The 9,186-nt window shown below is 39.3% G+C and overlaps 1 non-coding gene across 1 annotated transcript; it reads left to right on the top strand.

The window, feature by feature from the left end:
• Nucleotides 1-6,360: 6,360 nt before the first annotated feature.
• On the top strand, nt 6,361-6,467 carry LOC131234118 (small nucleolar RNA R71). The gene has a single exon (XR_009165528.1). It is a non-coding gene; the product is annotated as a small nucleolar RNA R71 (small nucleolar RNA).
• The last annotated feature ends 2,719 nt before the right edge of the window (nt 6,468-9,186 follow it).

Here is a 9,186-nt window from a genome sequence, read left to right as displayed (position 1 = left end):
ACTTGAGCTTTAGTTTCTCGATTTTCTTGGATCCCTGGCGTGCAAATCTATCGATCTTGGTCGCCTGGGGTTCGTCACTTGCCTTGGTGACTTCAGAGTGTTAAATTCATGCTTTTAGTACCCTTTTCCAGTCCAGGCTCGTAAATACGCCCTGCATCACAAACACGATTAAATCGGGCCATTAAACAGTACCATGTTCGTAAATCCAGGCAATAACTGGGGTCTGATATGCAATATTTGACCCTCAACACAACCCCCAACCAGCATCTTGCTAGTCCCGAGCAAGGTATGCGAAAAATAAATTTAGAATTACAGGACAATTTCTATAAACTCAAGTGATTTATAAAAAACAATTCAGATACTAGAATTCTAAGATTCATGAATATTGGCATTACTTTCTCCTGAAATCAAGTTCAAATATTAATCCATTAATTAGAACAATTCTAAACATTGAGTTCCATGAGTGTATAGTGTAATCTCGGCTTAACACTATTAAAATTCACTTCTCTATTTCAGGATATCATTGGTAACCACAAGAGAATTCATGATAACTAAAACTTAAACCAAAACTTGATTCATTCTTCCAGCTTTTGATGATTTTCACACTATGTCAACTTTTTAAGAGTAAATCAAGGAGGGGAAACGAATCCTCACCTATAGGGAGCAGACCCATGGTGAAGACTAGTTGCCCAACTTTTCCCAAATGTCAACCATGGGGAATCGAATCTACACCTATAGGGAGCAAACCTATGGTGAAGTTCGTTCGCCTAACCCTTTCTGCAAGCAGCTATCTTGTAGCTGGGTATTTTCTTCTTTTTCTTATTGAACATGATGGACAAATTCCCAGGTTGGTTCCTTCCATGCTTAATGATCACCGAGTTACACTTTAATATTGAACTGAAACCGTAATGTGCAAGCAAGATGTGTCTTATGAAATCATGACTCAATCAATGTTTAAAACCTCTAAATATGGATTAATAGTTCGAACGTAACTGTGAAATCTAACAGACAACTGAATCCAAGAGTCATAAATTACCAACATCACGTATCTTGAAATTCTAAGTCACAGATGGATGTCAAATTCGCATCAATTCATAAGAATTTCTAAAAAAAATTCACAATTTTTGCTTAAGACTAAGAAAACATTGATTAGGAAACCTAATCTCCCACCCCCAACCTAAAATTTACATTGTCCTCAATGTAAAAGAAATAAGCATGCAATGCACATGGGACAACGAAAATATAAGAGGAGTGATGGAAAGATAGTACCTGGATGAAAGAATCAAGAGGCTTTCCAAAGATATTTACGTAAGAGCGGGTTAACACAAGAGAGAAACCAATAGAAGTAAAATAAAAATAACAAAAATAAAATCCTGCCTACACCACTTTCGCAGGTGCTCTCAATTGCATTTAGCGTATGCATTAAAGCCTTTAAACCCCTAGGTTGCCCCTAGTGGACGGGTTGTAGTCTCGTGAGGGTTTGTAGCAATGTTACCCACAAACATTGAACTAACTAACTAGGAAAATGAAACGGAATGAAAAGCTGGGTTGGCTCCCAGGAGTGCTAAGTTTACCGTCCATCCTAAAACAGCATAAAGGAAACTATCCTAGTCCTATGAAAATAGGAAACCTACCTATACCTCCATCAGACTAGGAGATCAATCCTAGTAAACAGGATCAGTCAGAGGTATGGACATGTCCTCTGAATCAAATTTCTCGACAAATGGCTTTAAGCGATGTCCATTTACTTTAAATTCCTTGCCATTGTCAGGATCTCTTATCTCAACGGCCCCATGAGGATACGCAGTGATCATAATGTAAGGGCCGGTCCAACGAGATCGAAGCTTACCTGGAAAGAGATGTAATCAAGAATTATACAAAAGGACTTTCTGACCAGGTGTGAATGATTTCCGTAGAATACGTTGGTCATGAAACGCATTCATTCTGTCTTTGTAAATTCTCGAGTTCTCGTACGCATCGTTCCAGATTTCTTCAAGTTCATTTAATTGAAGTTTATGTAGCGAGCCAGCGTTGTCCGGATTGAAATTCAGATTTTTTATCGCCCAGTACGCTTTATGTTCCAACTCCACAGGCAAGTGACAAGCTTTCCCATAGACAAGTCTAAAGGGAGACGTTCCAATAGGGGTTTTAAAAGTAGTACGGTATGCCCATAAGGCATCGGTCAATCGGATTGACCAATCCTTACGATCAGGGTTAACCGTTTTCTCTATGATATGTTTGATCTCCCTATTGAAAATCTCAGCTTGTCCACTTGTCTGTGGATGGTATGGGGTGCTCACCTTATGAGAGATATCGTATTTCTTCATTAAGCTCTCGAATAATCTATTACAAAGTGTGAGCCCCCATCATTAATAATAGCTCAAGGCGTCCCGAACCGCGAAAGGATGTTCTCTTTTAAGATTTTAATGACCGTGCGATGGTCATTATTTCGGCACGGAATTGCTTCGACCCATTTAGTGACATAATCTACGGCGAGCAAAATATACAAATTTCCAAATGATTGGGGGAATGGTCCCATGAAATCGATGCCCCAGCAGTCAAATGCTTCTATGATAAGGATGGGATTCAAAGGCATCATATTTCGACGGGACAATGCTCTCAATTTTTAACAACGCTCACAAGCCTTGCAAAACTCATGTGTCCCTGAACATAGTGGGCCAATAAAAGCCACACTGTAAAATCTTAGTCATGGTCTTTTTAGAAGAAAAGTGACTACCACAGGCCTGTGAATGACAGAAGGAGATGACACTCTGATACTCGTCATTTGGCACACATCTCCTTAGAATTTGGTCTGGGCAATATTTGAATAAATATGGATCGTCCCAGAAAAAGTTGCGCAACTTGGTAAAGAATTTCTTCTTATCTTGTGCAGTCCAATGCGTCGGTATGGAACCTGTGGCAAAATAATTGGCAATATCAACGAACCAAGGCGAATGGGAGACTCTGAACAGTTGTTCATCAGGGAACATGTCATTGATATGGGTCGCCTCAGGGGAATCAGAAGTATTAAGGTGAGACAGATGATCAGCCACTATGTTCTCTACTCCCTTTTTATCTTTAATTTTCAAATCAAATTCTTGAAGTAGAAGGATTCATCGTATCAAACGGGGCTTAGAATCATTCTTAGAAAGAAGATACTTAAGTACCGCATGATCTGTGTAGATAATGATCTTGGATCCGATCAGGTAGGACCTAAATTTATCCAAAGCGAACACTACGGCTAGGAGTTCTTTTTCCGTAGTCGAGTAGTTCACTTGGGTAGAATTTAAAGTTCTACTTGCGTAATGAATGACGTAGGGCCTCTTATCTTTTCTCTGGCCTAGAACCGCTCCAAAAGTATAATCAGAAGCGTCGCACATAAGCTCAAAAGGAAGGCTCCAATCAGGTGGCGACATGATAGGTGCAGTGGTTAACATGCCCTTAAGCTTGGTGAAAGCTTCCTAGCATTGCTCAGTCCACTCGTATGGTGCATCCTTTTACAGAAGATTACATAAGGGACGAGAGAGGAGACTAAAGTCCTTTATGAATCGTCTGTAAAATCCTGCGTGTCCTAAGAAGGATCGCACATCTCTGATGTTCTTGGGTGGAGGTAGGTTAGAGATAAGATCAATTTTTCCCTAATCCACCTCGATTCCTTTGGACGAGATAATATGTCCAAGGACAATTCCCTTATGAACCATGAAATGACACTTCTCCCAATTAAGTACCAAGTTCTTCTCTTCACATCTTTTTAGCACACATTTAAGACTTTCTAAACACTTGCTGAAAGATGAACCGAAAATAGAGAAATTTTCTATGAAGACCTCTAGATATTTCCCCACCATGTCAGAAAAGATACTCATCATACAACACTGAAAGGTGGCAGGGGCATTACATAATCCGAATGACATCCTTCTGTAGGCAAAGGTGCCGTAAGGACATGTAAATGTGGTCTTTTCCTGATCCTCAGGGGCGATTTCAATCTGATTGTAGCCCGAATACCCGTTAAGGAAACAGTAATAGGAATGACCAGCTAGCCTTTCCAAGATTTGATCAATGAAGGGCAAAGGAAAGTGGTCTTTCCTCGTGACGGTATTCAGCTTCCTATAGTCAATGCACATTCTCCAACCAGTAGTAACTCTAGTTGGCACGAGTTCATTATTGGCATTGGCTATGATGGTGATCCCGGACTTCTTAGGAACCACCTGAGTTGGACTCACCCATTGACTATTGGATATGGGGTATATGATACCCACATCTAATAGTTTAAGAACCTCGGCCTTAACCACTTCCCTCATATTTAGATTTAGTCTACGTTGTGATTGCCGAGCGGTCTTCGCATTATCCTCAAGATAAATGCGGTGAGTACAAATCGAGGGGTCAATTCTCTTGAGGTCCACTATCGTCCATCCAAGGGCTCCCTTATGCTCAATGAGAGTAGATATGAGCATACTCTTCTGTTCTTTCTCCAGGTGGGCAAAGATCACCACCGGGTATGTCTCATCTTGACTTAAATAGACATATTTTAAATCAGAGGGTAAAGGTTTTAGGTCAAGCTTTGACGGCTTGAGGTTAGACGGTAGAGGCACTACATCAGTTTGAGGCTACTCTGCAAATTGTGGCCTCCACCGGTTAACTTCAAGTACCGGTGCAGTATCAAGCAAGGCACACGTCTCCCTAATCATGTCATCATCAAAATCATGGGAGTGGGTCAGGCACGTCTCTAGAGGGTCAAAAGATAAGGTCAGAGGTGTCGTATCTTCCACTAAAGAGTCAATCATGTTAATGTCGTGGAAATCGTCATCATCCTCTAAGTTTCTGGCGTTATTGAAAAAGATGTTTGACTCTAATGTCATATTCCCAAAGGACATAGTCATGATACTATTCCTGCAACTGATAATTGTGTTTGAAGTGGCAAGGAATGGGCGACCAAGAATGACGGGAATCTGAGTGCTCATGTTATTGATGGGTTCGGTGTCCAGGATGATAAAATCTACAGGGTAGTAAAATCTATCAACTTGGACCAACACATCCTCAATTATCCCTCTTGGTACACAAACAGAGTGATCAGTAAGTTGTAGTGTGGTTAGGGTGGGTTTTAATTCACCCAAACCTAACTGTTTGTATACCGAGTAGGGAATCAGATTGACGCTCGCTCCTAAGTCAAGAAGTGCATGATCAATTCGATGGTCCCCAATTACACATGATATGGTTGGGCTACCGGGATCTTTGAATTTCTGTGGCACGTCTTGCTTTAGGATGGCAATCACTTTCTCAGTCAAGAAGATCTTTTTTTGAATATTCTGCCGTCATTTGGTCGTGCATAAGTCTTTCAGGAATTTGGCATATGAAGGTATCTGTTTTACAACATCAAGTAGTGGAATATTGACTTTCACTTATTTCAACACCTCTAGGATATCCTGAGAGTTTGAGAGAGGTTTTGATGAGACCAACCGTTGGGAAAATGGAGCAACTGGTTTTTCTAGAAGTTCCGGTTCTAATTTTTGTGGAGCCTCACTAGATCCATCATTGTTGTCCTCTTCTGGTTCTTGAGGCTTTTCGGGCCTAACCGGAAGGGTTTTATCAATGATCTTCCCACTCCTAAGAGTGGTGATGGATTTAGCGTGCTCCATTTAATTTGAAGAGCTGGGATTACTTATCTCGTATTGTGGTTTAGGATTGGGGAGCGGTTGTGCAGGAAGCATCCCTTTTTCTATAACTATCATATGTGAATCCATCTTTTGCATAAAGTCTCGTATTGCCTGGGTCAGCTCTTGCATGGAATTTTGAACCGGTTCTTCTTGAGGTTTCCCCTGATTTGGATTTTGATTAAAGAAACTTTGAGGGGTAGCAGTTTGTCCATTTCTCCAACTAAAGTTTAGATGATTTTTCCAACCAGGATTGTACGTATTAGAGGTTGGTCTATTGAAAGGTCTTTGATAATTATTTACGGCATTGGATTGTTCATTCAACACTTCTCGAAAGGCGGGTATTGTAGGACAATTTTCAGTTGTATGAATGTTGCAATCACAGATGCCGCAAACACTTTCATTAACCTTATCCTTCTTTCCTTCCATGACCTCAACTTTTCTTATGAGCGTAGTTACTTTACATTTGAGATCATCCTCTTCTTTCAAGAGATACAATCCACCTTTCTCCTTTAATTGAGTCGGCCTAGACGTGGTGTTCCATTTTGGGTAATAATCCCATGATTATCTTTTTTCAGCAAGACTATCGTGGTAATCTCATACCTCGTCGACATTTTTATTAATGAATTCCCCATTACACATTGTCTCGACCATTTGGCGCATAGAAGATGTCAGTCCATCGTAGAAAAAATTTGTAATGCGCCACGTTTCAAAGCTGTGTTATGGGCATGAACTGACCAAATCCTTGAACCTTTCCCAACATTGGTAAAATGTTTCATCCTCCTTTTGAGTGAAATTCATGATTGCTTTTCTAAGAGTAATCGTTTTATGATGTGGAAAAAATTTCTTTATAAATTCCCTTTGCATATCATTCCATGTGCCAATGGATCTAGGACGCAGTGAATGTAACCACGTCTTAGCCTTCTCCTTTAAGGAAAAAGGAAAGAGTTTCAGCCTGACTGTGTCCTCAGACACATTTTGAAAATATAAAGTGGCTATGATCTCATCAAACTCTATCAAATGTAGATATGGTTCTTCAGATTCAAGCCCATGGAACTTAAGAAGGAGTTGGATAACCCCTGGCTTGATGTCCATATGTCCTGTATTTTTAGAAAAAATCATGCATGAGGGCGTACTCAACCCTGCTGGTTATAAATAATCCTGTAAAGTACGAGGCGGGGGTGCTTAATGCACCTCATTCTCATCCTGAATGTCCTCCACCCTAGGTTGAGGTAGAAGAGGTTGGTTCTCAGCCATCACTTCAATTAACTCAGGGGATTTCGAGTGGTGATTAGTCCTGCGATGGATCGTTAACCCCTCAACCAATCCTCCCACTTGGGCATGAAACACTCGCAGCCCTCAATCAAATTCGAAACCTAATCCTAAGAAAGGAAAAGAAAATCTAGAAAGAAAGAGAGGGTTGGAAAGAAGTTATCAAATTGGAGTCCCTAAGTTAAAGACCTGCAAAAGAAAACAAACAAGTCAGTTTCTAAAGAGAAGGTCTAGAATTAGAAAATCCTTAAAAAGAATGATAAAAGTAAACTAGTTTCTAAAAGAAGAAATTCCTAAAGGAAAGTGAAAATTTCTAAAATAAATTAGGAAAGTCCTAAACTAGAAAGTAAGTTACTAAAAGAGATCTGAAAAATTGAAAGTAGAGAAAAAGCTTACCGAATTAGAAATTTCTATCTTAAAAGCCTACAAAATAGAAAAGTTAGTTTCTAAACAAAAATTCTACAAGTAGAAAATTTCTAAAAATAAATTAGGGAACAAAGTTAGATTCTAAAAGAGTTAGAATTAGAAAGTTACTAAAAATAAAAATAGAAAGTTAGTTTCTAAAAAGAAAAGTTCTAGAATTAGAAAGTTTCTAAAAACAAAAGAGAAAAGTTTCTAAAAATAAACTATTCCCTAAAAATAGGAAAATACTAGAATTAGAAAATTTCTAAAATTCAAACCCTAATTCTAAAAATAGAAAAAGTAGAGGAATTAGAAAAGGATTACCAATTTAGAAGTTTATGTCAGGATCCTACAAAACAGGAAACAAGTTAGTTCTACAAATCAAATAGAAATAAAAATCTAAAACTAAAGTTAGTAAAATCCTAATCTCAAACTAATTAATTTCAAAGAATCATAACTGTCAATCCCCGGCAACAGCGCCAAAAACTTGTTCACTCCCCAAGTATAGGGTTGTGATGTAGTAATAAACTCAGTAAGACCAAGGTCGAATCCCAAGGGACTGAAACCTGTACGTAATCTGAAAATAACTAGAACTAGAACTAGAAATAGATGAAATCTAAATCAGGTGGATTTGAGGAATAATGATGAAATAATATACTAAAATATGTAGAATTCAAAGGTAGGAAACTAGGGATTCAGAGGACCCACTTGTAGAGATCAGGGAGATCTTATGCTTGCTTTAAGAATCATGGAAATTAAACTAAACTTCCTCTGATATAATTTTAAAGAGATGAAAGGTATATGAATTAAAATGGATTCCATCACCAAACCATGCCCAGGAGACAAAGCAAACAATAAAATTAAACTAATTACCAACCAATCAACATGCTATGAAGGTTAGGAAGGGTACCGTCATCCTACCATGCCAAGGAGACGATGGTGAACAACAGGGCTTCCTGACATCATAAACATAAAAGGAAAGGGGCATGCTCAAAGCTATTGCAGACCCATTGTAATTTCAGTCACAACAGACCATTAAAAACTAAAAACATTCCCGATAATCAAACCATTATCAAATTCAGTTCGTAAATTAAAACTAAATTAAAGACATAAAGTAGAGTCTCCCATCTCACTACAAGCTTCACCTCTTAGCCCTAGCTAAGAGGTTTAGCCCAACATGATTAGGCTATCCTCAAATATCATAAAGAAATTAAACGGAAAACCAAGAAAACAAAACTCTGTAGAAATTGCTTCCCATCCAGGTTTCTCTACTCCACGCTCAGCACAAAATTCGATGCCTTTCTCTCTTTTTCTTTTCCTTTTATAGAGCAAGGACTCCGTGGCAACTTACGTGCGTACCCCTTACGCATAGCAGACAAAGGTGCGAAAGTTTCACGCACTGTAACAAAACGTGTAATTAAAGCCTACTCTGGTTGTTTGGTGGACCCCATTCCTGACGATCATCAAGAAATCCAGTCCATTCATTGGATTACCCTTGAAAATTCAGTAAAATCGAATGATTTCTAAACCGAATTTGGTGTGCCCCACCCGCCTTGTTCGTTGTACCGTCAGTCTCTGTTTGGACGAATGGGGACTGATCTCTGTGGTTTCCTAAAATGAGTTAACTTGGTTAGGGAGAGAGAACCCATGGGCTCCTGATGGATGGTCTAGATTAGACCTATGGGCCCTGATGGGTGAGGGGTGGGCCCACCGCACGAAACCAGCTTCTGTTTGCGAAACAGAGCCGCTGCAAGTCGCTGTCGTGTTTGGTGGAGCTCACGATCGATGTCAAGTGGAAAATCCACGTCGTCTATTGAGGTCTACTTGAAAAACCATTTGGATATGGTCATTTTTGGATTGAATT

This window comes from Magnolia sinica, chromosome 18 (genome assembly GCF_029962835.1).
Source record: "Magnolia sinica isolate HGM2019 chromosome 18, MsV1, whole genome shotgun sequence".
Taxonomy (NCBI): domain Eukaryota; kingdom Viridiplantae; phylum Streptophyta; class Magnoliopsida; order Magnoliales; family Magnoliaceae; genus Magnolia; species Magnolia sinica.
This window is presented reverse-complemented; position numbering and strand designations above follow the sequence as displayed.